Source organism: Erinaceus europaeus, chromosome 13 (assembly GCF_950295315.1).
Source record: "Erinaceus europaeus chromosome 13, mEriEur2.1, whole genome shotgun sequence".
Taxonomy (NCBI): Eukaryota; Metazoa; Chordata; class Mammalia; order Eulipotyphla; family Erinaceidae; genus Erinaceus; species Erinaceus europaeus.
The window spans coordinates 95314282-95338345 of record NC_080174.1 but is presented as its reverse complement, the minus strand read 5'-3'; the positions used below and the strand labels follow the sequence as shown (position 1 = coordinate 95338345).

The 24064-nt window shown below is 43.1% G+C and overlaps 1 pseudogene; it reads right to left on the bottom strand.

Moving 5' to 3' along the window:
* Positions 1 to 318: 318 nt before the first annotated feature.
* LOC103128075 (heterogeneous nuclear ribonucleoprotein A1-like) overlaps positions 319 to 24064 on the bottom strand; it is a 150672-nt pseudogene continuing 126926 nt past the window's right edge.

Sequence of the window (24064 nt, the reverse complement as noted above, 5' to 3'; positions counted from 1 at the left end):
GACACATTTATTCAGCATCATGATCAGACATCTAGCAATCAACAGCATGGGTGAAAAAGAAAACTACATTAAAACCCTTTGTTGGAATGCTTTACACTTCCCACAAAAGAGAAACTAAACCTGTCAATTAGTCACAAATACAGTCCTCCAAAGTTTTTTTTTCCCCATACATAAGAGTATTGTCTAACACAACAAGTCTTTCTAGCAGCTAGGCCCTGCCATCAATGTGCTTGGCTGAGTTCACAAATCTGTTGTGACCTGTCGCTTCCCTGTCACCGCTCTGGCTCTGCTCTCCTGCTAAGCTTTGTTTACTGGCGATTAAAATCTTCTGCCACTGCCGTAGCTACTGCTGCTCTTGAAGCTACCACATTCACCTTGGTTTTGTGGTTTAGTAAAACACTGGCCACCACCACCATAGGGGCAGAGCTTTGGCCTCCAAAGTTTGCTCCTTTCATAGGGCCAAAATTTGATCAAACCAATGCCCTTCAGGCATGCTGGTGCTTAGTTAAATAGGATTAGAGACAGAAGCTTTAAGTTGGGGGAGCTGGCATACTACCCAACACACAAGTCTGCCGCGGACCACCACAGTGGATGAGCAGCATGAGGGCCAGGGGTCTCGAAGGCAACCTCCCAGGTGGGTCAGGAGTCGGCGTGAGGGAGAACAGATAGACACCACACTATTGGAGGGTGAATCTGGACTCATTTTAATAGTGAAACTGCATTCGCTTTTATACTTTTTTCAGGTTACATTCAGGTTGCCTAGACAAGTTGCTCATAAAGAAGTAGGAATAAACATAGTCTTGTGGCTTTGGCAAGCTACATGTTACTCCCCTATAACTGTAAAGAATGGAACAATGCTTAGTATTGTCCTGTTCTCAGGGGAGGTCATACCCAGAATTGCTTTAGACTTTTGCTGAGGGCTATCTCTACCATTAATCTTCTATGGGGGCATACAGATCTTTGCCTAGTCGTGGACCACTGCTCCTCTAGGTCTGGTACAGTTTAACTATTAATCTTTCTTTGTTTCAATAAGTCAACTTGTACCTGGGAGGCCTCAATCTCTTTATTCTTCCTTTGAGGAGCAGGTCATAACATGACTTCTTTTGTCCGTCTATGTTGACCCACCTTCTCCACTTTCATAATGTAACTGTCAAATATGCCCCTGTGTAAGGGAGAGGGGGTGCCTCTGACTTTCCATTTCTACCAGGCACTGCCAAAGCACTATTAATCAATTGTGACAGTATAATTATTTGTAACAATAACGGGGGGAGAATGCATCATCCCACTCTTTTCCTTTCTGCCCAGCTTCCTTGAAGTCTGAATGCAGGTCCAGAGGAGATGACCCTGTCAGGCTCCCTGGTGTTCATAAAGGCGGGGGGGGTGCCGCACAAGTCTTCTTTGTAGCAGCTAGGCCTGCTGCCTCTGCTGTCCTGCTAAGCTTTGTTTCCTGGCAACTAAAACCTTCTGCTGCTGACATAGCTACTGCTGCTTTTGGAGCCACTGTATTCACCTTGGTTTTGTAGTTTGGCAAATACTGGCCACCACCATCAAAGGGGCTGGAGCTTCGGCCTCCAGTGTATCCTCCTTTCATAGGTTCATAGGACTGGTTATTGTGATTGCCAAAATCATTGTAGCTTCTGTCACCTCCAAAATTACTTCCATCATTGCCAAATCCATTGTAGCCATCCCCACTGCCACCACATCGGCCACCACTTTGGCTGCCACCAGAACCACCTTGACCACTAAAGTCCCCCCCTCTGCCAAGTTGTCATTACCATGAAAGCCACCTCCACAGCCACCACCAAAGTTCCCAGAACCACTTCATTCTCTTTGGCCACTGCCCCGGTCAGTCATGATTTCAATAACTTCAATTTTCCCATAGTGTTCAAAATAGTCTCTTAGATGACGTTCTTCAGTGTCTTCTTTAATGCCCCCCACAGAAATCTTTTTCATAGTTAAGTGGGCGCCAGGATGTTGAGAATCTTCTCTGGAGATGGCTGTCTTTGGTTCCAAGACTCTCCCATCAACCCTGTGTGACCTCGCATTCATGGCAGCACCCACCTCCTCCATGGTGGTATATGTGACAAAACTGAAACCCCTGGAGCGCTTGGTATTTGAGTCTCATAACCACACAGTCTGTGAGAGCTCCCCACTGCTCAGAATGGCTTCTCAGACTCTCATCTGTTGTTTCAAAGATGCAAAGGCCTTGCTAGTATAACCTGACCAATTATCTGTTTTCAATGTTGCAGGTATTCCAAACAATGCAAATTGAGCCAGGCAATGCCTAATAACATGTTTGGTGGCCTCTCCAGTTTGGGCAGTGGCATGAATGAGGCCTGAAAAAGTATCCACAGAGACATGAATATATCTAAGAGAGCCGAAAGAAGATTCATGAGTGACATCCATCTGCCAAATCATATTGGGAACAAGGTCATGAGGATTAACCCCTAGGTGAGGGACAGGTAAATGAAGAGCACAGTCAGAGCAATGTTTGACAATGGCCCTAGCCATTTCTCTAGTCAGCTGGAATTGCTGCTTTAAAGAGGCAGCATTTTGGTGATGCAAAGAGTGAGACTTCTCTGCCTCTGTAACAGAGAATATCTTTGTGGCCTCATCAATGGACTGATTTCCCAGAGATAAGGGGCCAGGAAGGCCTGAATGAGCACAAATATGCCCAATATACACTGGTTCAGATCTGGCTCAGAGGATGAGCTGTAGTCTAGAACAGTTGATAAAGGGGAGAAACATTTTCTTGTTCAGGAATAACAGCAGTTTCAATCACAGTACAGGAAAACACCACATACTTACTGTCAGAGAATATATTTAAGGGGCAGGGTGGGAAGGAAGATAAAACTGCTATAATGGCTGCCAGTTCCATCATCTGTGCTGATTTTTAGAGCTTAGTACCCACTTTATATGTAGCAACACCATTGCTAGATCTATCAGTAAAAGCCAGGAGCCCTCCGGGGATGGGAGAACTTTTAATGATTTTAGGAAAGATAAATTCAATGGTCAGTGCAAATTGAAGAATTTTATGGGAGGGATAGTGATTATCTATAGCACCTAAGAATCCAGAAATAGCTATAGCCCAAAAAGTGCTAGTTTGTATTAGCCAATCAAGTTCTTTTGTCTTAAAGGGAACCACAAGGAAGCAGGCTCTTTAGCAATAATTTTCTGCTCCTTTTTCTTCTTTATAAAATTAGCTGAGCCATACCTTCATGTGCAGTTAATAAAGATTTTCTAGGCTGTACAGGAAGGTGCAGCCATTCTAGGGGGCCATCCTGCCACAACACAGCAGTTGGAAGATAATGAGTATTGATGTTACACAACAGGAATGGCTTAGCATAATCCAAATAATGTGTAGTGGAGGCCTGAATAGCCACTTCCACCATTTTTAAGGATACAAGGGCTTCAGAATTTAAAATTTGGGGTGAGGAAGGATCAGAATCGCCCCTTAAAATATCAAAGAGGGGTTTTAGTTCCCCAGTAGTTAATTTTAATGGACGAAGCCAGTTAATATCTCCCAGTAATTTTTGAAAATCATTCAAAGAGACTAAGTTATGTCTGCGTATTTCTAGCTTCTGGGGAATTATCTGAATCTTAATAGCCTGTAACCCAAGTATTCATATGGTCCTCTAACCTGTACCTTTTCTGGTGCTATTAATAATCCATTCTCATGCATACTAGCCGTTAATTGTCTAAAAGCCTTAAAAAGATCAGTTTTGTTGTCAGCTGCTATAAGAATATCATCTATATAATGAACCAGGTGTGTATTAGGAAAAGCCTTCCTAACAGGCTTAAGGGTCTGGGATACAAATTTGTGACACAAAGTAGGACTGTTTTTCATACCCTGAGGGAGAACAATCCACTGATATCTGTCATGGGATGCAGTATCATTTGTACTAGGAATGTTGAAAGCAAACCTCTGGCAGTCTTTTGGCACCAGGGGAATGGTGTAAAAACAGTCTTTTAGGTCTATAATAATTATAAAAGAACCTTTTGGAATAGCACAAGGGGGTGGTAGACCCAATTGTAGGGTCCCCATAGACTGCATGGTCATATTGACCTTGAGAAGATCCTGTAATAATCTCCATTTGCCTGATCTCTTTTTTATCACAAAATTAGGGAATTCCAGGGAGAATTAGAGGGACAAATATGTCCAGCTTCTAACTGTTCATCAAAACTAGCTTTCTGGCGGCATTCAATTTTTCTTCAGTTAAGGGCCACTGATCCACCCATACAGGCTCATCTGTGAGCATGCCGCCTCACAGTGGCCCTTGCTAAAAAGGCTGGAGGGCTAAATCAGCCTTGGAATAATGTAGCATTAAGCCCAGAGATTGTAAAACATCTCTTCCCCAGAGATTAAGTGGTAAATTTGAGACAATAAAAGGTTGAAAATACCTTTGTTTACTTCTTCCATCAGTCCACCTTAAGGTAGAGGCTGATTTATCAACACAGGAACGAGTCCCAGTGCCACTCAAGGAGGAATCTGAGGGAACAAGGGGCCAGGAAGAAGGCCAACATCCCATGGAAATGACTAAAACATCTTCTCCTGTATCTATCAGCCCAACAAACTTTTTACCATCGACAATCAAAATCATTACTGGTCTTTCCTTTTTGACAACCTGGGTCCAATAAACATCAGAAATCTTTTTAAAAAAATAGAAATACTTTACACTAAGGACCTAAAGTTACAATTCCCTACCACCTCATGGGTGTGTTACACAGAACAAAGAAATGTTACAGGTGATTGTGTGGTTCTGTAATGTCTCTCCTATTTTCTCGGCCTCCACATATCTCTGCCACTCTCCCCCTATATCTAAAAGAGAAAGATACTTTGTCATCTCCCTTAGGTGTTGATACAAACTTCAGGCTGTGTTTACATCAAGCAGTGCTCTCCTCACTCTGGTCCTTGCAGGCTGTAAATAACTCACTTTATTGTATAAGAAAGTGGATCTGGGGAGACAACATCCTTTTCATGCAAAAGGCTTTTATGCTTGAGGTTCTAAGGTCTTCAATTCAATCCCTAGCACCATCATAGACTAGAGTTGAGCAGTATTCTGTATCCCCTGTATCTGTGTTTTATTAATAATAAAAAAGCTGTTAAAATCAAAGGGTCCACAAACAGCAAAGTATCTCACTCAGATAGTTTTTAATTTTTTTTAATTAATTTTATTTTTGAGAGAGAAAGAGAGAGAAACACTAGAGCATTACTCAGCTCAGGCTTATGTTGGTGCGGGGGACTGAACCTGGGACTTAGGAGCCTCAGGCATGAGAGTCTGTTTGCATAACCATTATGCTGTCTCCCGTGCCCTCACTCAGATAGTTTTAACTCTTAGCAGTGTAAGTGTACAGTGTAGTGTACAGTGTTCATTTGAGACAGAGCCCCACCACATAACAGGTAGCTTAAGTGTTGGGGTATCTTTCTGTCTTTCTCTTTCTGAAAAATATAATGTAAAGGAATAAAGTTCCACTGGTGAAAGCATAGAAAGTAAAAATAAATTAAATTTGTTCACTGGTGGATCTCTCAGACCTCAAACTGTTCTGCTTGAGCCTGTTTATCCAGCCTCCCAAGTGGAGTTAACTCCTTCCCCCTCTTAAGGGACATGAGACCCTGTCACTGTCACAGACTTTCCACAATGGTTCCCTCTTCCCCATAGCATCTTTTTGTATTTATAAATAATATTTTACTTACTATTCTAGAGTGAAATTGAGCAGGATGGATAACAGTTTTCTTTTTTAAAAAAAAATATTCATTTTCCCTTTGCTTTTTGCCCTTGTTTTATTGTTGTAGTTATTATTGTTGTTGTTATTGATGTCTTCATTGTAGGATAGGACATAGAGAAATGCAGAGAGGAGGGGGAGATAGAGAGGGAAGAGAAAGATAGATACCTGCAGACCTGTTTTACCGCTTGTGAAACGACTCCCCTTCAGGTGGGGAGCCAGGGGCTTGAACCGGGATCCTCTCGCTGGTCATTGTGCTTTGCATCACCTGCGCTTAACCGCTGTGATACCGCCTGACTCCCCCAACAGTTTTCTTTTGTCCTCTTCTTTTTTCTGCCACCAGAGTTATTTCTTGAGCTCAATGTCAGAACTTTTAATTCAGTGCTCCAGGAAGTCATTTTTTCTTTTCCATTTTATTTGATAGGACAGAAAGAAATGGAGAGTGGAACAGAGGTAGAGAGGGAGAGCCACCTGCAGACCTGTTTCACTGCTCATGAAGTGTTCCCCACTGTCCCGTCCCTCAGGGCCTTCAATGTGGGTTAACCTAGGAGAGGGAGTGAGGACAAGGACAAGAGGGAAAGGACAGAGGACAAGACATGCGAGAGAAATGAGACAAGTCAGGATTCTGATCAAGTCTGTTTATTAGCACCAAAGGTGCTGTTTTTAAGGCTGGGGCAAGGGGGGGAGTTAGCAGTTGGGGACTGTTGATTGAAGTGGTGTGTTGTCATGGTAATCAGCCTTTATCTAGAAGGTCCTGGGTGATTCATGGGGAAATGGAGTTGGGAGAAAGGAACTTCTCTTTTAGGCAAGGCCATCTGTGAAGAAAGACTCTAAGGAGTAGAGAAGCAGGAACTTATTTTTTAAGCAAGGCCTTCTGTGAAGAAAGACTCTAAGGAGTAGAGAAGCAGGAACTTATCTTTTAAGCAAGGCCTTCTGTGAACAAAGACTCTGTGGTCATGCCAATAGCAACCTTAAGGGCACATGTAGCTCCTCACACCCCACTCAGGAGGGAAGCCAGCCTCAAACCTAGGTCCTGTGTCATGGTGATATGTACACTTAACCAGGTGCACCACTGCCCTGCACCTGATAATACTTATTTTATTGGTATAGCATTTTTGCATTTTTAACATTTTTGGTTACTGACACTACAGAGAAGCCTAATGTGGTATGATCACTCTAAATAGTATAATTTCCATGCTTCCATAATGATGTTAATTTTATAAAGATCTATGTGTGTCTAGAGATGTTTCATTTCTAACAGACTTACATAATCATCATTATCTGTTCTTTTTTTATTCCATCTTTTTCTTTTCTTTTTTTTTAAAAGATTTTATTTATTTATTCATGAAAAAGATAGGAGGAGAGAAAGAACTAGCCATCACTCTGGTACATGTGCTCCCGGGGATCAGTCTCACAATCTCTTGCTTGAGAGACCAGTTCCTTAGCCACTGAGCCACCTCCTGAACCACCCCATGTTTTTCTCTCTGTCCTACCCAACAATGACAACAATAATAATAACAATAAAACAACAAGGGCAATGAAAAAGAATGAATAAATAAAAATTTAAAAATCTTAAAAAAAATAGACTTTAAAAATACACAGTCCCAGAGAGATAAAGAATATGGAAGCTTCCAGTGGAGGGCACTCTGGTGGACATGGAACTCTGGTGGTGGGAATGAATGATCTTGTTGATCATTATTAAACCACTAATAAATAAGTGAATGAATGACAAAACAAAAAAATCATTTAATCAAGGGAGTGTTGATTTACAAAACTAGTGTGTGCAGAGGGCAGACAGCATAATGGTTCTGCAGAGAGATTTTTGTTTCTGTGGCTCCAGAGTACCAAGTTGGTGTCACCACCCCACAGCCTCCAGTCATGCTGAGTCCTCACTGCTTTCTGACCCTCCTACCTGCCCCCTTTGAGTTCCTGGATCAGTTGTGATAGACCACAGCTTCTTCTTCTTCTAGCATTTGCCCTTCTTCCGTAGCCAGTCAACAGCGTCAGGTTGAGCCTGATGTAAAGTTTCGAGACCTCCTTTGAATCTGGAGAGGTGGCAGTCGTTGACTATGTGGGTCATAGTTTGTCTGTAGCCGCAGGGGCAGTTCGGGCCCCCCAGCGATGGAACATAGCAGTGCACCGGCCATGGCCTGTTCGATAGCGATTGAGGAGGGCCCAATCATAACGTGCTAGGTCAAAGCCGGGTTGACGCTTGCAGGGGTCTGTGATGAGGTGTTTGTTCTTGACCTCAGCTGACTGCCAACTCTGTTTCCAAGAGTCTGGAACAGAGAAGTTCAGTGTAGGCATAGGGGACCAGATTGGGTAACGAGACATCAAGCGTTGGAAGAGGGTTGGCGAAGATATCTGCGTATATTGGCAGGTCCGGTCGAGCGTAGACTTGGGAAATGAACTTAGATGATGCCGCATCCCGACGAATATCTGGTGGGGCGATGTTGCTAAGAACTGGCAGCCATGGAACCGGGGTGGAACGGATGGTTCCAGAAATTATCCTCATGGAGGAATATAATTTGGAATCCACCAAGTGGACATGGGGGCTACGGAACCATACTGGGGCACAGTATTCTGCAGTGGAATAGCATAATGCCAGAGATGATGATTATAGTGTGGAAGCGCTCGCGCCCCATGAGGAGCTGTCCAGTCTTGCAATGATGTTATTCCTCGCGCCCACCTTTGCTGCAGTTTTTATGAGATGTTTGTGAAATGACAGAGTGCGATCGAGAGTAACACCAAGATAGACTGGCTGGGCTTCATGCCGGATTCTCGTATCGCCAAGCTGCACATTAAGCTCACACGAGGCCGAGGCATGGTGTAGATGGAAAACAAATGATATCGTTTTTGCAGTGCTAGGGATTAGTCGCCATTTTTTACAGTAATCAGATATCAGAGACATGTCTTTCGTGAGTGTTTCCTCGAGGATGTCGAACTTTGATGCCTGAGTTGCACAGCAGATGTCATCGGTGTAGATGAACTTCCTTGAAGAAGTTTCTGGGAGGTCATTGATGTAAATATTAAATAGCGTAGGAGCCAGAACAGAGCCCTGGGGGAGGCCACTTGAGACAAGTCTCCATCTGCTAGACTTGTCACCCAGATGCACCCGGAATCTTCTGTTTTGGAGAAGAAACGATATAGTGTTGGCCACCCATGGAGGCAGGCATCTTGAGATCTTGACTAGGAGACCACGGTGCCAGACCGTGTCATAGGCTGCTGTGAGATCAACAAAGACAGCACCCGTCTTTAAATTCTTCTGGAATCCATTTTCAATGTAAGTTGAGAGGGCCAGGGCTTGTTCGCAGGTAGATGTTCCTGGGCGGAAACCAGCTTGGGCGGGTGATAGGAATTAGACCATAGCTAGTTAGTCTCACCTCATGTGTTCCATTCATTGCTCCTTTCCCTTTTTTCAGTTTTTCCTCCTTTTTTTTTGTTGTTGTTTCCCTTGTTGTGGTCATTGTTGTCATTGTTGCCATTGCTCTCATTGTTGGATAGGACAGAGAATGGAGAGAGGAAGAGAAGGGCTGGGGAGATAGCAAGATGGTTATGGAAAAAGACCTTCATGCCTGAGACAGTAGATGTCCCAGGTTCAGTCCCCAGTCTAATGATAAGCCAGAACTAAGCAGTGCTCTGGAGGGGGAAAAAAATAAAGAAAGAGCAAGAATGGACCAGGAGGTAGCATAGTGGATAAAGCATTGGACTGTCAAGTGTGAGGTCCTGAGTTTGATCCCTGGCAGCACATGTACCAGGGTGATGTCTGATTCTTTCTCTATCCTCCTATCTTCTTCAAGAATTAAAAAAAAAAAAAAGAAAAAATGAGATTTCCTGTGGAATGGAAGAGAAGATGGGACCATGAGAAAAAGAAAAAAAAAGGAAAATATAAATGGTTAATTGTAGAAATAATAATTAACCCATATCTGCAACCTTGTGAGAACTGCTGTCAAATCCAGTGGAGGGAATGGGGGCACAGGACTCAGGGAACAATGTGAAATTATACACTTATTATCTTATAATTTTGTAAATCAATATTAAGTCACTAATAAAATTGAAAAACATTTCAAGAGTAAAAAGAAAAGAGAGGGGGAAGTTACTGATACATATCTTGGGAGTGGGAGGAGGGGGGATGTGGGAATAAACATTTGTGGGGCCAGGTGGTAGTGTGCATTTTACAGTGCATAAGGACCCAAGTTTGAGGCCCCGGTCCCCACCTGTAGGGGAAAAGCTTTGTAAGCAGTGAAGCAGATCTGTAATTGTCTCTGTTTCTCTCCCTCTCTGGAAAAAATATATATGGAGAGACAGAGAAAGGGAGAGATAGAGAGGGAGAGACTAAATTTATAAAACCTGAAAATATACCAGAAACCTCTGGGCATGGGTTACATCCTTGGAGCTCAGCCCATTGATGGATCAAGACTGCGCCCTAGTGGTGATTTCATCAGTTTCCAGGATGCTTTTGATTTTGCTGCTTTTTTTTTTTTTTTTTCACCAGAGCACTGTTCAGCTGTGGCTAACAGTTGTGCTTATGGTGGTGTGGGGGATTGAACCTGGGACTTTGGAGCCTAAGCATGAGAGTCATTTTGCATAACCATTTTGCTATCTACCCTCCGCCCTTTTGTCCATTTTTTAAAAAAGATTTTATTTATTCATGAGAAATGATAGGAGAAAGAAAGAAAGAACCAGACATCACTCTGGTACATGTGCTGCCAGGAATTGAACTCACGACCTCACGAGGCTTGAGACTCACGAGGCTTGAGAGTCTAAAGTCTTATCCACTGTGCCACCTCCCGGACCACAATTTGTCCATTTTTTTCCTTTTAATATTTATTTATTTATTTATTTATTTTTGTTGCCCTAGTTGTTTATATTGTTGTAGTTGTTATTGTTGTTGATGTTGTCATTGTTGTTGGGTAGGACAGAGAGAAATGGAGAGAGGAGGGGAAGACAGGGGGAGAGAAAGATAGACACCTGCAGACCTGCTTCACTATTCGTGAAGTGACTCCCCTGCAGGTGGGGAGCTGAGGGCTCGACCCCGGATGCATATGCTGGTCCTTGTTCTTTGTACCACGTGCACTTAACCCCGATACATCACTGCCTGACTCCCGATTCGTTCATTTTTTAAGTGCGTGATTTGTGGTGGTTCAGGAGGTAGTAAGACTAGGCACCAGGTGGTGACACACTAGGTTAAGCACACATGATTTGTTGATGAGTCCAGGATTTCTACAAGAACTTCATTAATTTTAATTCCTTCTCCTGACAGAGTAGAGTACAGGTCACTAGCAGCTCTTACTGTTTCCAAAGCAGCAAATTCATCTCATTTGTCCAAGTTTATAGCAACTTCATGCAGAATATAGGAAACAACATCTCCCATGGTCTGTGCAAAATAGCCAATTTCCACTCTTTCCATTTTCTGTTGTTAGCCATCCATGTGAGTCTGTGAACTTACTCAATGATAGCAAAATGAGACCCATGCTCAGTGTCCAGAGGGTACTGCCATGTTCCCCTCCCCCCTGCCTCAGGGCTGTGGAGAGTACTGTGCATCCCAGTCAAGGCTGCAGGCAACAACCGAATGTGTCCTGTACACCTGTGCATCAAAAAGCATCATGATGGCAGCGTCTGGGGTCTCGGGACTGTAGGCCAAATACCCTAGTGTGTGTTGGGTGGGGATAGGGCAGGGGTAGCTGCGGATCTGAGTGAGCTGGAGCCAGCTAGCTTGAAGTGGCTGCTGGGAGTAAGTTTAGGTTTTTAGTTGCTGGTGCTTCTTGAGTGACATTGTAGCTCGGTTTCTTGCTTGGCTAGTTCCCCAGTCACAGCATGTCTGGGAAGCCAATTGGACAGTGTTTCTGCCATTCAAAAATCTCTGGTTATGATCTGCTGTTAGTTTGTGGCCATGTTTCTGTGTTGGGGAGATCTGAGTATTGTCCAGTCAGGAGGGGAGGTGTGTTGGCGACAAGCGCTTCATCCAATTATATTTTAAGCTATTGGAAGTGTCCACTGTTAAGTTTTGTTTCTGACAGTACCCATTGCAAACTAAGACAGACTGAGGCCAACACAGGACATAGAGGAAGATGTGTAAGCACATTTTTAATCTGACTTCCACAATAGACACAGACACAGAGGACCATGAGTAAGAGGCTTTATTGGATAGATACATCAAATTCAAGCTAGTAGTGAATTTAGGGCAGTAAGACAGTTTTCTTTTATAGATTTTTACAGCTTTATTATGTCAGGGGGTGTCCTGACCAGAAACCTTCAGTTATCTCAGACCATACCAATCTCCTCACGGAGGACTTAGCTGAAAGGGATAGAACAGTATTCAAGAGGAGGAGCTGTGAGTAAAACAGGGAGGGCAATTAACACACACAAAAACAAATGTACAAAGAATCAGACCACTGCTAAGGCTGTAGGAGAAGTGGGTTATAGCCAGTAGCCTATCTCTGGGGTGGTTAGTCAGAAAAACTACTCCGTATAGAACAACAAGGATCAAAGCTATCACAAGACCAAGGAGAGTCATTTCGAGATCTGACAGAGAGCAGAACCTGAGTCTGCTGTTGTGGTTGGTCAGAAGGCTTTGAAGCTGACTCACTCACCAAATGTAAGCACTTCTGATCTGGACCCACACAAACTGACAGGACTCCCTTATATAAGTGAAGTATAAAGAATTCATTCTTAAGTTGGAAAGAGTGAAAATAAGGCCAGTCCACATACTTACAAAGAGACAACACCAAAAGACAAACCTCATCTGAGTGATCCCAGGCCTACCATCACTTGGAGATAACCAGACTCAAGGGCCTGCTGGGATGCATTGGATCGACCTTCTCGTGGTGCATCCCGTGAGTACCCATTCATTGGGGAAACTGACGATCCTTCCTAGCCGACTGAATCCACATGGATCCCAGTCACTTTCAAAGCCAGCAACAAGCAGCTCCTGACAGCTTTCAACCTGACACTGTTGACTGGCTACGGAAGAAGAGCAAACGCTAGAAGAAGAAGAAGGGCCTGCTGTTGGTAACAGCCCTAAATTCCGAGAGTCATTCTTCTATCTGAGAACTCAGGTCTGTCCTGTAATTACTTACTTAACCCTTGTGTTTTTAGAATTTATACCTATTTATCTTTCAGTTACCAAGTTTTGCTCAATTCCCACAAGTGCATTAGTGTAAATTCATCTTATCTAGTTTCTAAGACATCTTCTGTAAACTAGTCTAAATTTAGGGAATTCCATTTTCTCACATCCACCTCCCATTCCAATTGGCTGGTGGTGGTGAAAGAAGACAAGCCAGGAAGTAAAGCGCACTAGTGACCCCACTCCTGGGGTCCTCACTTACTTCTCAGCTCTCCCTTGCCTTCCTGCCATTTGGAATTGGAGAGGAGTCTTCAGACAGCCCCGAGCCTGGACAGCCAGTGGTGAGTGCAGTTCACCTGGACTGAGATGGGGAGAGCTGTGCCTGAGAGCTGCTGCGCTGCTGTGGGAAGCAGCCATGTGGCCAGGGTGCTCCTCCCCCGGTCATCCTGCCACTTGCACATTGTACCTGGGCTGCAGCCCCCTGGATCTCAGCCTCCTGGTCCATCCTAGATTCAGTGTACTCCTTGGGCAGGGTGTGGGAAACACCATTCATGTTCCAAAACTTTTCTCTGCCTGGCTGAAGCTGTGGAGTCCCGTGTTCAGGTTGTAGTGGGGGACCAAGAGGAAGACGACAGAGGTCCCACCATAAAGTTCCACTGGTGTGGTTATAAGCTGATTTCTACATGAGGAATCACCAGAGAATCAGTCATGTTTCAGGGAGGCAAGCACTTAACTGAGACAAATCAGAGAGAGAAAAAAGAGGCAAATACATGATTCAGACATATATACTCAGAAGAAAAAGAGAGAGGGGTTTATAGAATTTTCTGTTTATAAATTGTCTGTTTTAAAACATATGCTCAGCTCTGGCTTGTGGTGTTTGAGGGACTGAACCTTGAACTTTGAAGCCTCAGGTATGGAAGTTTATTAGCATAATCATTATGCTATCTCCCTCACCCTCTTTCCTTTTTTTTTTTTTTTAATTGCCACCAGAGTAATTGCCACCGATGGTACCTATCCACTGTACTTGGCAGCCTTTTTTTCCCTCCTGTGAGAACTCTGGGGGTTATCGGGTGGAGGACAACAAAACTGATGTAGAGGGAGTCCGGCGGTAGTGCAGTGGGTTAAGAGCACCTGGGGCAAAGAGCAGGGACCAGAATAAGGATCCTGGTTCATGCCCCCGGTTCCCCACCTGCAGGTGAGTTCCTTCACAGGTGGTGAAGCAGGTCTGCAGGTGTCTTTCTTTCCCCCTCTCTGTCTTCCCCATTTCTCTCCATTTCTCTGTGTCCTATCTAACAACAATGACATCAATAACAACAACAATAACTACAACTACAATAAAAAGACAAGTGCAACAAAGGTTAAAATAAGTAGAATTAAAAAAACTGGTGCAGAGTCTGGTGATTTATAAGCATGTGTGCCTGTGAAATTATACCCCCAAAATCTTTCCCCCCCCTTTTGTTTCCCTTGTTGTAGCCTCGCTGTGGTTATTATTGCCATTGTTGATGTTGTTCACTGTTGGACAGGACAGAGAAAAATGGAGAGAGGAGAGAAAGACAGAGAGGGGGAGAGAAAGGCAGACACCTGCAGACCTGCTTTACCATCTGTGAAGCAACTCCCCTGCAGGTGGGGAGCTGGAGGCTCGAACCGGGATCCTTACACTTTGCGCCACATGCACCTACCCCACAGTGCCACCGCCTGACCCCCCCTTTTTAAAAAGACTTTATTTATGAGAAAGATAGGAGGAGAGAGAAAGAACCAGACATCCCTCTGGCACATGTGGTACCGAGGATCAAACTTGGGACCTCATGCTTGAGAGTCCAAAGCGTTAACACTGTGCCACCTCCCAGACCACAGTATACCTCCAAAGTCACATACTTATGGGAAATAACATTAAATCACTAATAAAGAAAGTAAAAAGAAACCACACAGAGACAAGCTATTTGTGGACCTCATAAAATTATCTAAAAGGTATAGTAATACAAGAGAGAAATGTGATTATGTCAATTATCAGAGATTGCCTTTTACTAATGACTGCAAGTCAGAGGTTCTCCTTTCATTGAGTGCCTGCATTATACTCATTCTGTCTCAGAAAGATTTGGACAACAGAAGTTGCTCAGTGTCATTGTCTGTCTTAGGTCCATGATATATCATTAGCAGGGAGCTGTTGCGGTGACTGTGTTGATAGAAATATGCCCATAGTGAAGATAGAAAACAGCATGTAGGGGACTCTTGGGAAATGAAATAGATTCCTTGGCCATAGTCCCCAGCAGAACTTGCAATACCTGTAACCTGGCAACCACTACACAGATATAGTATGTGGTATAAAATATGGTCTCTTGGGGCAAGGTGGTGGCGCATCTGGTTAAGTGCTCACATTGCAGGGCACAAGGACTCAGGTTCAAGCCCCTGGTCCCCAGCTGTAGGGGAAAAGCTTCATGAGTTGGTGAAGCAGGGTTGGAAGTGTCTGCCTCTCTATCTCTCCTTGTCTCTCTCGCTGTCTATCTCTCCTTCCCCTCTCAATTTTTCTGTCTCTAGCCAATAATAAATAAATAGATAAAAGAATTAAAAAATAGAAAAATATGTTCTCCTGACATCCCAATTTATGGGGACTCTGTCCTGTGGGAACCTCAGTGACAGGCTTTCAGATGCTATAAAAATTGTTTGTATCTGGCCATTTGTCACCACATTCCAGGAAGTCTGCTAAAACAAACTGTCTGCAAGGTGAATCAGTGGCTCAAGGAAGTTAGACTCTTCTAGGTTAGGCTGCTTTGTGGTGCTCCACACCCCAGCCTCTTCAATGTGGAGGTCCAAGAGAAATCATGGAAGGGATGTCCTAGGCAAGCTCAAGTTGTGGGGCTATTGGTAACCTGATGATCCTGTCATCACTCACCAAGACGTCCTGGATGCCTGGGAATGAGGTCACTGAAGTGTCCCCATGGCCATCTCAGGCCCCTTCTCCATCTTTCCTGGAGATCTGTGTAGACACGGTGTGCATGGATCTGCTAGGCCCTGTCTTTACAGATGTTTAACCAAAGATCAGACAGGAGCTCATCAACTAGGTGCCCTGCTCCATCTGCCAACAGAGGAGTCATGTGTCCTGCATCTTCAGTGCAGTCCAGTGCTGGTGAGAATGGGTACTAGCAAGGAAGGGCTGTACACCCAGGATCCTGAACCAAAAAGACAGGGTCTAGGATCCCAGAACTGCTTGGATATTCTCCTAAACTCCCTCTTATTACCTGGCTCTGAAAAAATCATTAAGTCAAATTTCAAACCTCAAAGTGGCATAATTGTGCTCAGACATGGAGACTAAAATTCAGTCACTATGTTTGTAAAAGTAACAGAAAAGACACTATTATAGAAGTGCACATCTGCCGCAGTCCAGCTGCAGTGGGTAAGGGTCCCCGAAGGTGTGTCAGGGCAGCCACAAAGAGGAATGAGACAAGACACCAGTTGTGATTAAAGCGCAACCAGACTCAAGGTCTGCTTGTCCGATTTATTCAAGCAAGCAAGATTCTTTTATACTGTGCAGTAAAGCTGTTTGCAGCAAGAGTTACAGTAAAACAAAAGTAACCTTTTAAAATTTTCCTATAATTTCCTTTATGGGTGTACTTTGTTTATGGGTTAGATAAAAGGTGATAAACAGATTATATTGTAACAGAGCACAATAACCTTTATTATATATCTCTGGTTAGTATCTCCTCTATGTATTATGTTTTTTATATCCTCCTTACTACATACCCATTCTGGGCAACATTTTTTATAATACTGGTTTAACTGCTTAATTATAGCTTGTTTTTGTTCCTTAGTGCCTATGCACCAAGGTGGACCTTGTCTAGCCAATCTTTCCATGAACCCCAGCTGAGAGTACATTGTTCTTACTTCACCAATGTTTATCCAAAGAGTGCCTTTCTCATCATATGCTCCTGTATGGGGCAATGGAGGGTCAGGAACTCTCTGTAACCCTCTAGACCTAGGTGGATACCAGAGATTCCCATTAAACTTGTAAACTATCCATGGGGGTCCCTGTGCTGTGGGAACTATCTTTCTGTTATTAGTTTTCTTATTCTTGTAGTGTTAGGGTTTAGGTGCTTGAGTAGGCCAAGGAGCAAACAGCTCAGCCCTTTGTAATGCTTTCATAAAATCTCCATTTGGTTTGTTTGGGGGATATTGCCTGGCAATTTCTGATAAGAGTGATGGATTACAATTTTCACAGGATGGGTTCTGCAATTGCTTCAGTGTAGGTACTTCAATGGGAGTTGGAGTTGACACCGGGTTCTTATAAAAGATACAACTCAGTGTTCCAGTCATTCCTAGTAAGAATAACATTTCCCCTATTATGCCACATCCTTTCCCAGAAGGAGTCCTTCCTTGAAGTAGTCCTTTTCCTGCTGAGACCTTGACATGCAGCTTGGGTAGAAGAGGATGTGGCACACATCTGACAAAGTTGAGTGTCTGTGTGTTTATTATTCTTTATTTCCTAAAGGGCTGTTAGTATTCAGCTAGCAAGCTGACTGGAGAGAGACTTCTTCAAGCATTCTGTCACCTCTGCTTCTACCTCAGCTGCCAACAGCTTTTTTTCTTTTTAAATCTGTCTACTTCTCTCATCCTATCCCTTCTTGCCCACAGTCACTAAAGCTGAAGAGTGTGGTGTGAGCTTATCTCCCAAACTCACCTGTGGCCCATGGTGCTGCCCCTGACTGCTTGTTCCTCATCTCTCCTGCCCAGGAATGTGTCAACCCCAGACTGATGGTGGGGCTGTGGTGAGAGTCTGTGCTCTATGATCTTACAATCTTGTAAACTACTACTAATCACAGATAGGAATGTGATTCATTGTGAAAAAATGTAGCTGCATACTAATGTAAATGCAGATTCTGATGCAGGCTTAAATATGATACCTTCTGCATATTTCTCAGGAAACCTACCTACAATCCTTATAGGTAAGTAAGGAGAAATATTGGACAGGGGTAGATAACAGAATGATTATGCAAACAGACTTTCATGCTTGTGGTTCCATAGCCCCAGGTTCCATCCCCCTTGCCACCATAAACCAGAGCTGAGCAGTGTTCTAGTTAAAAATGAAAGAAAGAAAGGAGAAATATTGATGCACTCAGGCTGCTGCTGCTGCCATGGCACTGGGGAGAGGCAGAGGGAAGCCTGCTAGGAGGCTAGGCCAGTGTGTGCCAGAGCTTGAGGACAGATAGACAACTGCAGGCCTACTTCACCACCCATGAAGTGATCCTCCTGCAAGTGGGGAGCTGGGGGCTGGAACCGGAATCCTTACATTGGTCCTGTGCTTTGAACCATGTGCACTTAACCCACTGCATTACTGCCCAACTCTCCCCCTCCCCCACTCAATTTTTTGCTGTGGTAATATGTGATGAACTTTTTAAATGTTGGGGAAACAAGCATTGTCTCCCTTGTCCCCAAAACATTACTTTGTTCAAAACCAAAAATTAATAATGGCATTGACTCCTTGAGAAGATGAAATGGTTGTCCTGGGAGCTGCACAATGGATAAAGCATTGGACTCTCAAACATGAGATCTTGAGTTCTATTCCTGGCAGCACATTTACCAGAGTGATGTCTGTCTCTCTCTCTCTCTCTCTCTCTCTCTCTCTCTCTCTCATCTTTCTCATCAATACATAAAAATCTTTCTTTTTTTTTTTTTAAAGAAAAGATGAATTGGTTATTCTGACATATTTAAAAGCACAAAATAAAAATGTCCTTAGCACTGCTGATTTTCCTCATTGAGTAAGTTTTATTTTCACTCCAAATTTTGGTTTATCACAGTGCTTTACATTGGGTGTGTGTTGCCAGTGCCAGCAGCCCTTCTGCTGAACTGAAACTTTCTTCTGAGGAAATTATTGTGACTTACAAAATCTTGTATCTGCTTTATTTTATAGTACGTGTTATTTTTCCACAAGTCATGACATGTTACTTGGAACCTCCAATCTCCAGAATCTTACTGTTATTAGGCAAATCACTAGTATATGATCTTAAAGACAATAGCACTTTCTAAAGGGCCCTTAAAAAGTACTGTGGGATTGCATTAAGCACCCATATTACAGTGTGCAAGTACCTAGTTTCAAGTCACTGGTCTCCACCTGCAGGGGGAAAGCTTCATGAGGGGTGAAGCAGGGCTGCAGGTGTCTTTGTTTCTCTCACTCTATCTCCTTCTCCCCTCTCAATTTCTCTGTCTCTGCCCAATAGTAAGATAAGTAAAAACATTTTTAAAAAGAAAGTACTGTGGGATGATCGAGAGAAAAAGTCTAAGTGTACTTGATGATTTCAGATATTATTGCAAGTGGGCATTGAAAGCTGAACAGTAGTCAGACTCTGCAGGCCCTGTGGCTACATAACTTCATACCTAACAAGTTTCATGTCTCTCTAACTTGTTTAAGTTCCATGCTTAGTGTGTGAATAAACTAAAGCTTCTTTGTTTTTACTTTTTTACCAGATCACTGCTCCATTCTCAGTTAGGGTGCTGGGGATTGAACTTGAAACCAGCATGCCTCTGGTGGGAACAACTCTTGTATAAATCATATGTCTATCTATCCTTGAGGGTGTGCTGTGTGGATTTGAAGAGAATGTGTATTCCAGCTTCTGTAGGTGCAGAACTCTGGATATATCCAAGGGGTTAGTCTATCCATATCTTTAATTCATTCTTTTATTTCTTTGTTGACTCTGCTTAGATGATCTAAGTGTGAGGGTGGGGTGTTGAAGTCTCCTACTATGACTGTATTACTATGGATGTATTTTTGTAGCTGTTTCAATGTCTGATATATTTGGAGGGGCCCTGATTGGGTGCATCAATATTACTAATTGTTAGATCATATTGGTTGATTGATTATCTGACCATTTAAAGTTGTATCAGAGATGAGAATAGCTGGTTTTGTGTTTTTTTCTTCTTGTGGTCCATTAGCTTGTATAATAGTATTCAATTTTTCACTTTGAATCTGTGTTTGTCTTCTTGAGTCACATGGGATTCCTGCAGACATCATATGGTTGGGTTGTTTTTTTCTGATCCATCTTCCTACTGTGTGAGTTGAAGCATTTAAATGTGCAAGTTTAAGCATTGACATTTACTGCTATTATTGACTTAAGGTATTGCAATGCCATTTTTCAAAAATTTCCTATTTGCTTTGATATATGGCCAGTTTTACTTGTGGTGTTTTTCATGATTATAGGAGACATTTTAGAAGCTTTTTCGGGGGTGGGATGGTAGCGCAGTGGGTTAAGCGCATGTGGTGCAAAGCGTGAGGATCGGCATAAGGATCCTGGTTTGAGCCCCTGGCTCCCCACCTGGAGGGGAGTCACTTTACAAGCGGTGAAGCAGGTCTACAGGTGTCTTTCTCTCCCCCTCTCTGTCTTTGCCTCCTTTCTCCATTTCTCTCTGTCCTATCTAACTACAATGACATCAATAACAACAATAATAACAACAACAATATAACAAAAAGGGCAACAAAAGGGAAAATAAATAAATGTTAAAGAATTTTAAAAAATATTAGAAGCTCTTTCAGGACAGGTTTTGTGATAGTTGCCTCTTTTACTGTTGCTCATCTGAGAAGGTTTTTATCTCTCCATCTAGTCTGAATGACAGTCTAGCAGGATATACTGTCCTTGGTGAAACCCTTTTTTAATGAGAGCTCGATAGATATTTTGCCATTCTTTTCTGGCTTTTAGCATTTATGTGGGGACGTGTCCTTTTCATTGTGTCTATGATGTGTCTTCTGATCTGTGTTGACTCTATTTGTAACTCTCTAGGATTCTTGAATCTTAATGCCCTTTCTGTTGCTCAAGGTAGGGTAGTTTTCTTTTGTTTCCAGTAGGATGCTTTCTCCCTCCTATCTTTCTTTCTCTGGTAGGCCAATTATGCGTATGTTACTTCTTTTGAGTTCATTCCATATGTTTGTGTTGTTCAGTGTCCCTCAATCTCTCTTTCTCTAACTTTTTTGGGTTTTTTTCCCTTTTGTTGCCCTTGTTGTTTTATTGTTGTAGTTATTATTGTTGTTGTTGTTGTTGTTGGATAGGGCAGAGAGAAATGCAGAGAGGGAGGGGAAGACAGAGAGGAGGAGAGAAAGATAGACACCTGCAGACCTGCTTCACCACCTGTGAAGCGACTCCCCTGCAGGTGGGGAGCCGGGGTTCGAACTGGGATCCTTATGCCGGTCTTTGTGCTTTGTGCCACCTGCGCTTAGCCCGCTGTACTACAGCCCGACTCCCTTTGGGTTTTTTTTTTTTTTTTTAGCTCTTTTACATTCTTAGTTATCTCTACCTCATCCTCTGTCTAACTTTGTTTTCGCTTCTGTTAATTTGCTTTCCCTTCCCTCAACTTCCTCTTCAGTTCAGCTATTTTTATTCCTTGCTCAGTTACAGTACTGGCTTGTTCTGCTAGCTGGCCTTATAGCTCACCTAGTCCGGCTTTTAGTTCTCTAATTAGCTCAAGATAGCTTGTGTTTTCTTTCAGGGTCTTGGCGGTTATTTTCCTATTTCTGATAGCACTGTCCTCAAAAGCTTTCCTTGCTCCTGTGATTAATGCATCAATTAATGTTTGGAAATTTTCCTCATTGTTAGTTGCTTCTGGCTGACTGGTGTTTTTTTTCTGGACTTCTGTCATTCATTGCAGTAGTTGATTTAACTGTTGTAGATTTGACCTTTTTTTAAATTTTATTTCTGAGAGAGATGCAGAGAGAGTAAGACACAGAGAGAAACACCAGAGCACTGCACAGCTCTGGCTTATGGTGGCGCGGGGGATTGAGCCCGGGACTTCGGAGCCTCAGGCATGAGAGGCTCTTTGCATAACCATCATACTATCTACCCCCACAGATTTGACCATTTTTTTTATTTTTGTATTTTTTTTTGTATTTTTCTGTCCTGTCTGTTGTCATTCAGTTGTTGTGTTTTGGGAGTCCAGGACACACCAAATCAAAGTCCTTTCACAAATGAAATCACAAGCCCCAGAAAATACAATATTATCCACAGAAGCAAAGATTAATGCAGTTCAACTAAAACCAGTTATCCAAGCAACACCTCCACTCCAAAAACAAAAGAAAAACAAATCCAAACCATGCAGACAAGGCATAAATGAACAATTACAGTAATCATCTATATATTCTAGAGATAGTGGGAAGAAGAGGAAAGAGAGATAACCACTCTTAGTCCAACTTCTGTCACAAGATAATTAACAAACATGCAAAAGTAATTACAAAAAAAATAGCAGCAAGAGTGCACATGGTACAATGTGTGCAAGAACCCAGGTTCGAGTCCTCAGTCCCCACCTGCAGGGGAAAACTTCACGAGTGATGAAGCAAGACTGCAGCTGTCTCTCTGTCTCTCTTCCTCTTAATCTCCCCTTCTCTCTTGATTTTTGACTGTATCCAACAAATAAATAAAGATAATTAAAAGAAAAAAGAAAAAACAACAGCAAAAGGAAAAGATTTTTCAAATCAGAAAGGAGAAATGAAAAAGAAAAGAGAAAAGAGGCAAAGGAAGCTCCTCCCACAATAGAAAGTACACCCAGGGGGTCGGTGGTTGCTCAGTGGGTAAACTGCAGGTGGTACAAAGGGCAAGGAACAGCTTAAGGATCAGGGTTCTAGCCCCTGGCTCCTCACCTGCAGGGGAGTCACTTCAAAGGTGGTGAAGCAGGTCTACAGGTATTTCTCTCCTCTCTGTCTTCCCTTCCTTTCTCCATTTCTCTGTCCTATCCAGCCACGATAACATCAACAACAATAATAACTACAACAACAATAAAAACAAGGGCAACAAAAAGGAAATAACTATTTTTTAAAAAAGAAAAAAGTACACCCAATCAATGGAAAAAGCAACAACAGATAATTTTGGTCAACACAGAGAGAAATAAAGACAAACAAACAAAAACAAAACAAAAAGAAAACAGTGGTCTGGGAGGTGGTGACATGCATAAAGCATTGGATTCTCAACCATGAGGTTGTGAGTTCAATAAAGTTAATAAAAAAAAAATACAAGGAAGAAAACCTGTAAAAGGGAGGCAGAGCTACGAGCAGCAAATCACTTTCTCTCCTCTCCTCTCCTCTCCCAGATCAACTAGGAATACCAAAGGAGACCAACCAGGACCAAAACAAGACAGGACTAGAATGACCACAGGAAACCAGTAAATCACCCGTGAGTACAAACACGCGTGGCTGGTGACAGAGAGGAGAGAGAGTCTAAGGAGAGATTAAGTGACTGCTAACAGTTCAACAGTTTATCAGTGGAGACACCACCTCCAGTCTGCTCCACAACAAGGGGACAGCTTAAGGGAGGAGAGGACTCCCCAGAGACTCACCAAGTGCAACTCTGAGTCTCCATTGCTACTACCCTCAGAATCTGGAGCAGCAACAGGGAGGGACACCAGGGGACAGAGATCTAACCGGGAAACTCAGGAGAAGACCTATACCTCCGTGGCATAGCTGAGGGGCTGTGACAGTCTCTTTGCATAACCACTGGATTATCTCTGCCACACCCTGCTTTATCTCTTGGTCAGGAGTCAGTGATTAAGCTAAGAAGCCTATTGATAGTTGGAAAACAGATGATACCGTTTTTGCAGTGCTAGGGATTAGTCGCCATTTTTTACAGTAATCAGATATCAGAGACATGTCTTTCGTGAGTGTTTCCTCGAGGATGTCGAACTTTGATGTCTGAGTTGCACAGCAGATGTCATCGGCGTAGATGAACTTCCTTGAAGAAGTTTCTGGGAGGTCATTGATGTAAATATTAAATAGCATAGGAGCCAGAACAGAGCCCTGGGGGAGGCCACTTGAGACAAGTCTCCATCTGCTAGACTTGTCACCCAGATGCACCCGGAATCTTCTGTTTTGGAGAAGAAACGATATAGTGTTGGCCACCCATGGAGGCAGGCATCTTGAGATCTTGACTAGGAGACCACGGTGCCAGACCGTGTCATAGGCTGCTGTGAGATCAACAAAGACAGCACCCGTCTTTAAATTCTTCTGGAATCCATTTTCAATGTAAGTTGAGAGGGCCAGGGCTTGTTTGTAGGTAGATCTTCCTGGGCGGAAACCAGCTTGGGCGGGTGATAGGAATTTCTCTGTAAGATGAGAAATACATGACAGAAGCAGCCTCTCAAGGAGTTTGTAACACACGGAAAGGAGAGAAATTGGTCTATAGCTGGCGGCCAGTGTTGGGTCTTTCTTTGGTTTCAAAACCGCTGTTACCTTCGCACGACGCCAAACTTTGGGCATAGACTCAGATTCCAAGATGTGGGACAGGAATGAAGCGAGCCACTTCTTTGCCGCAG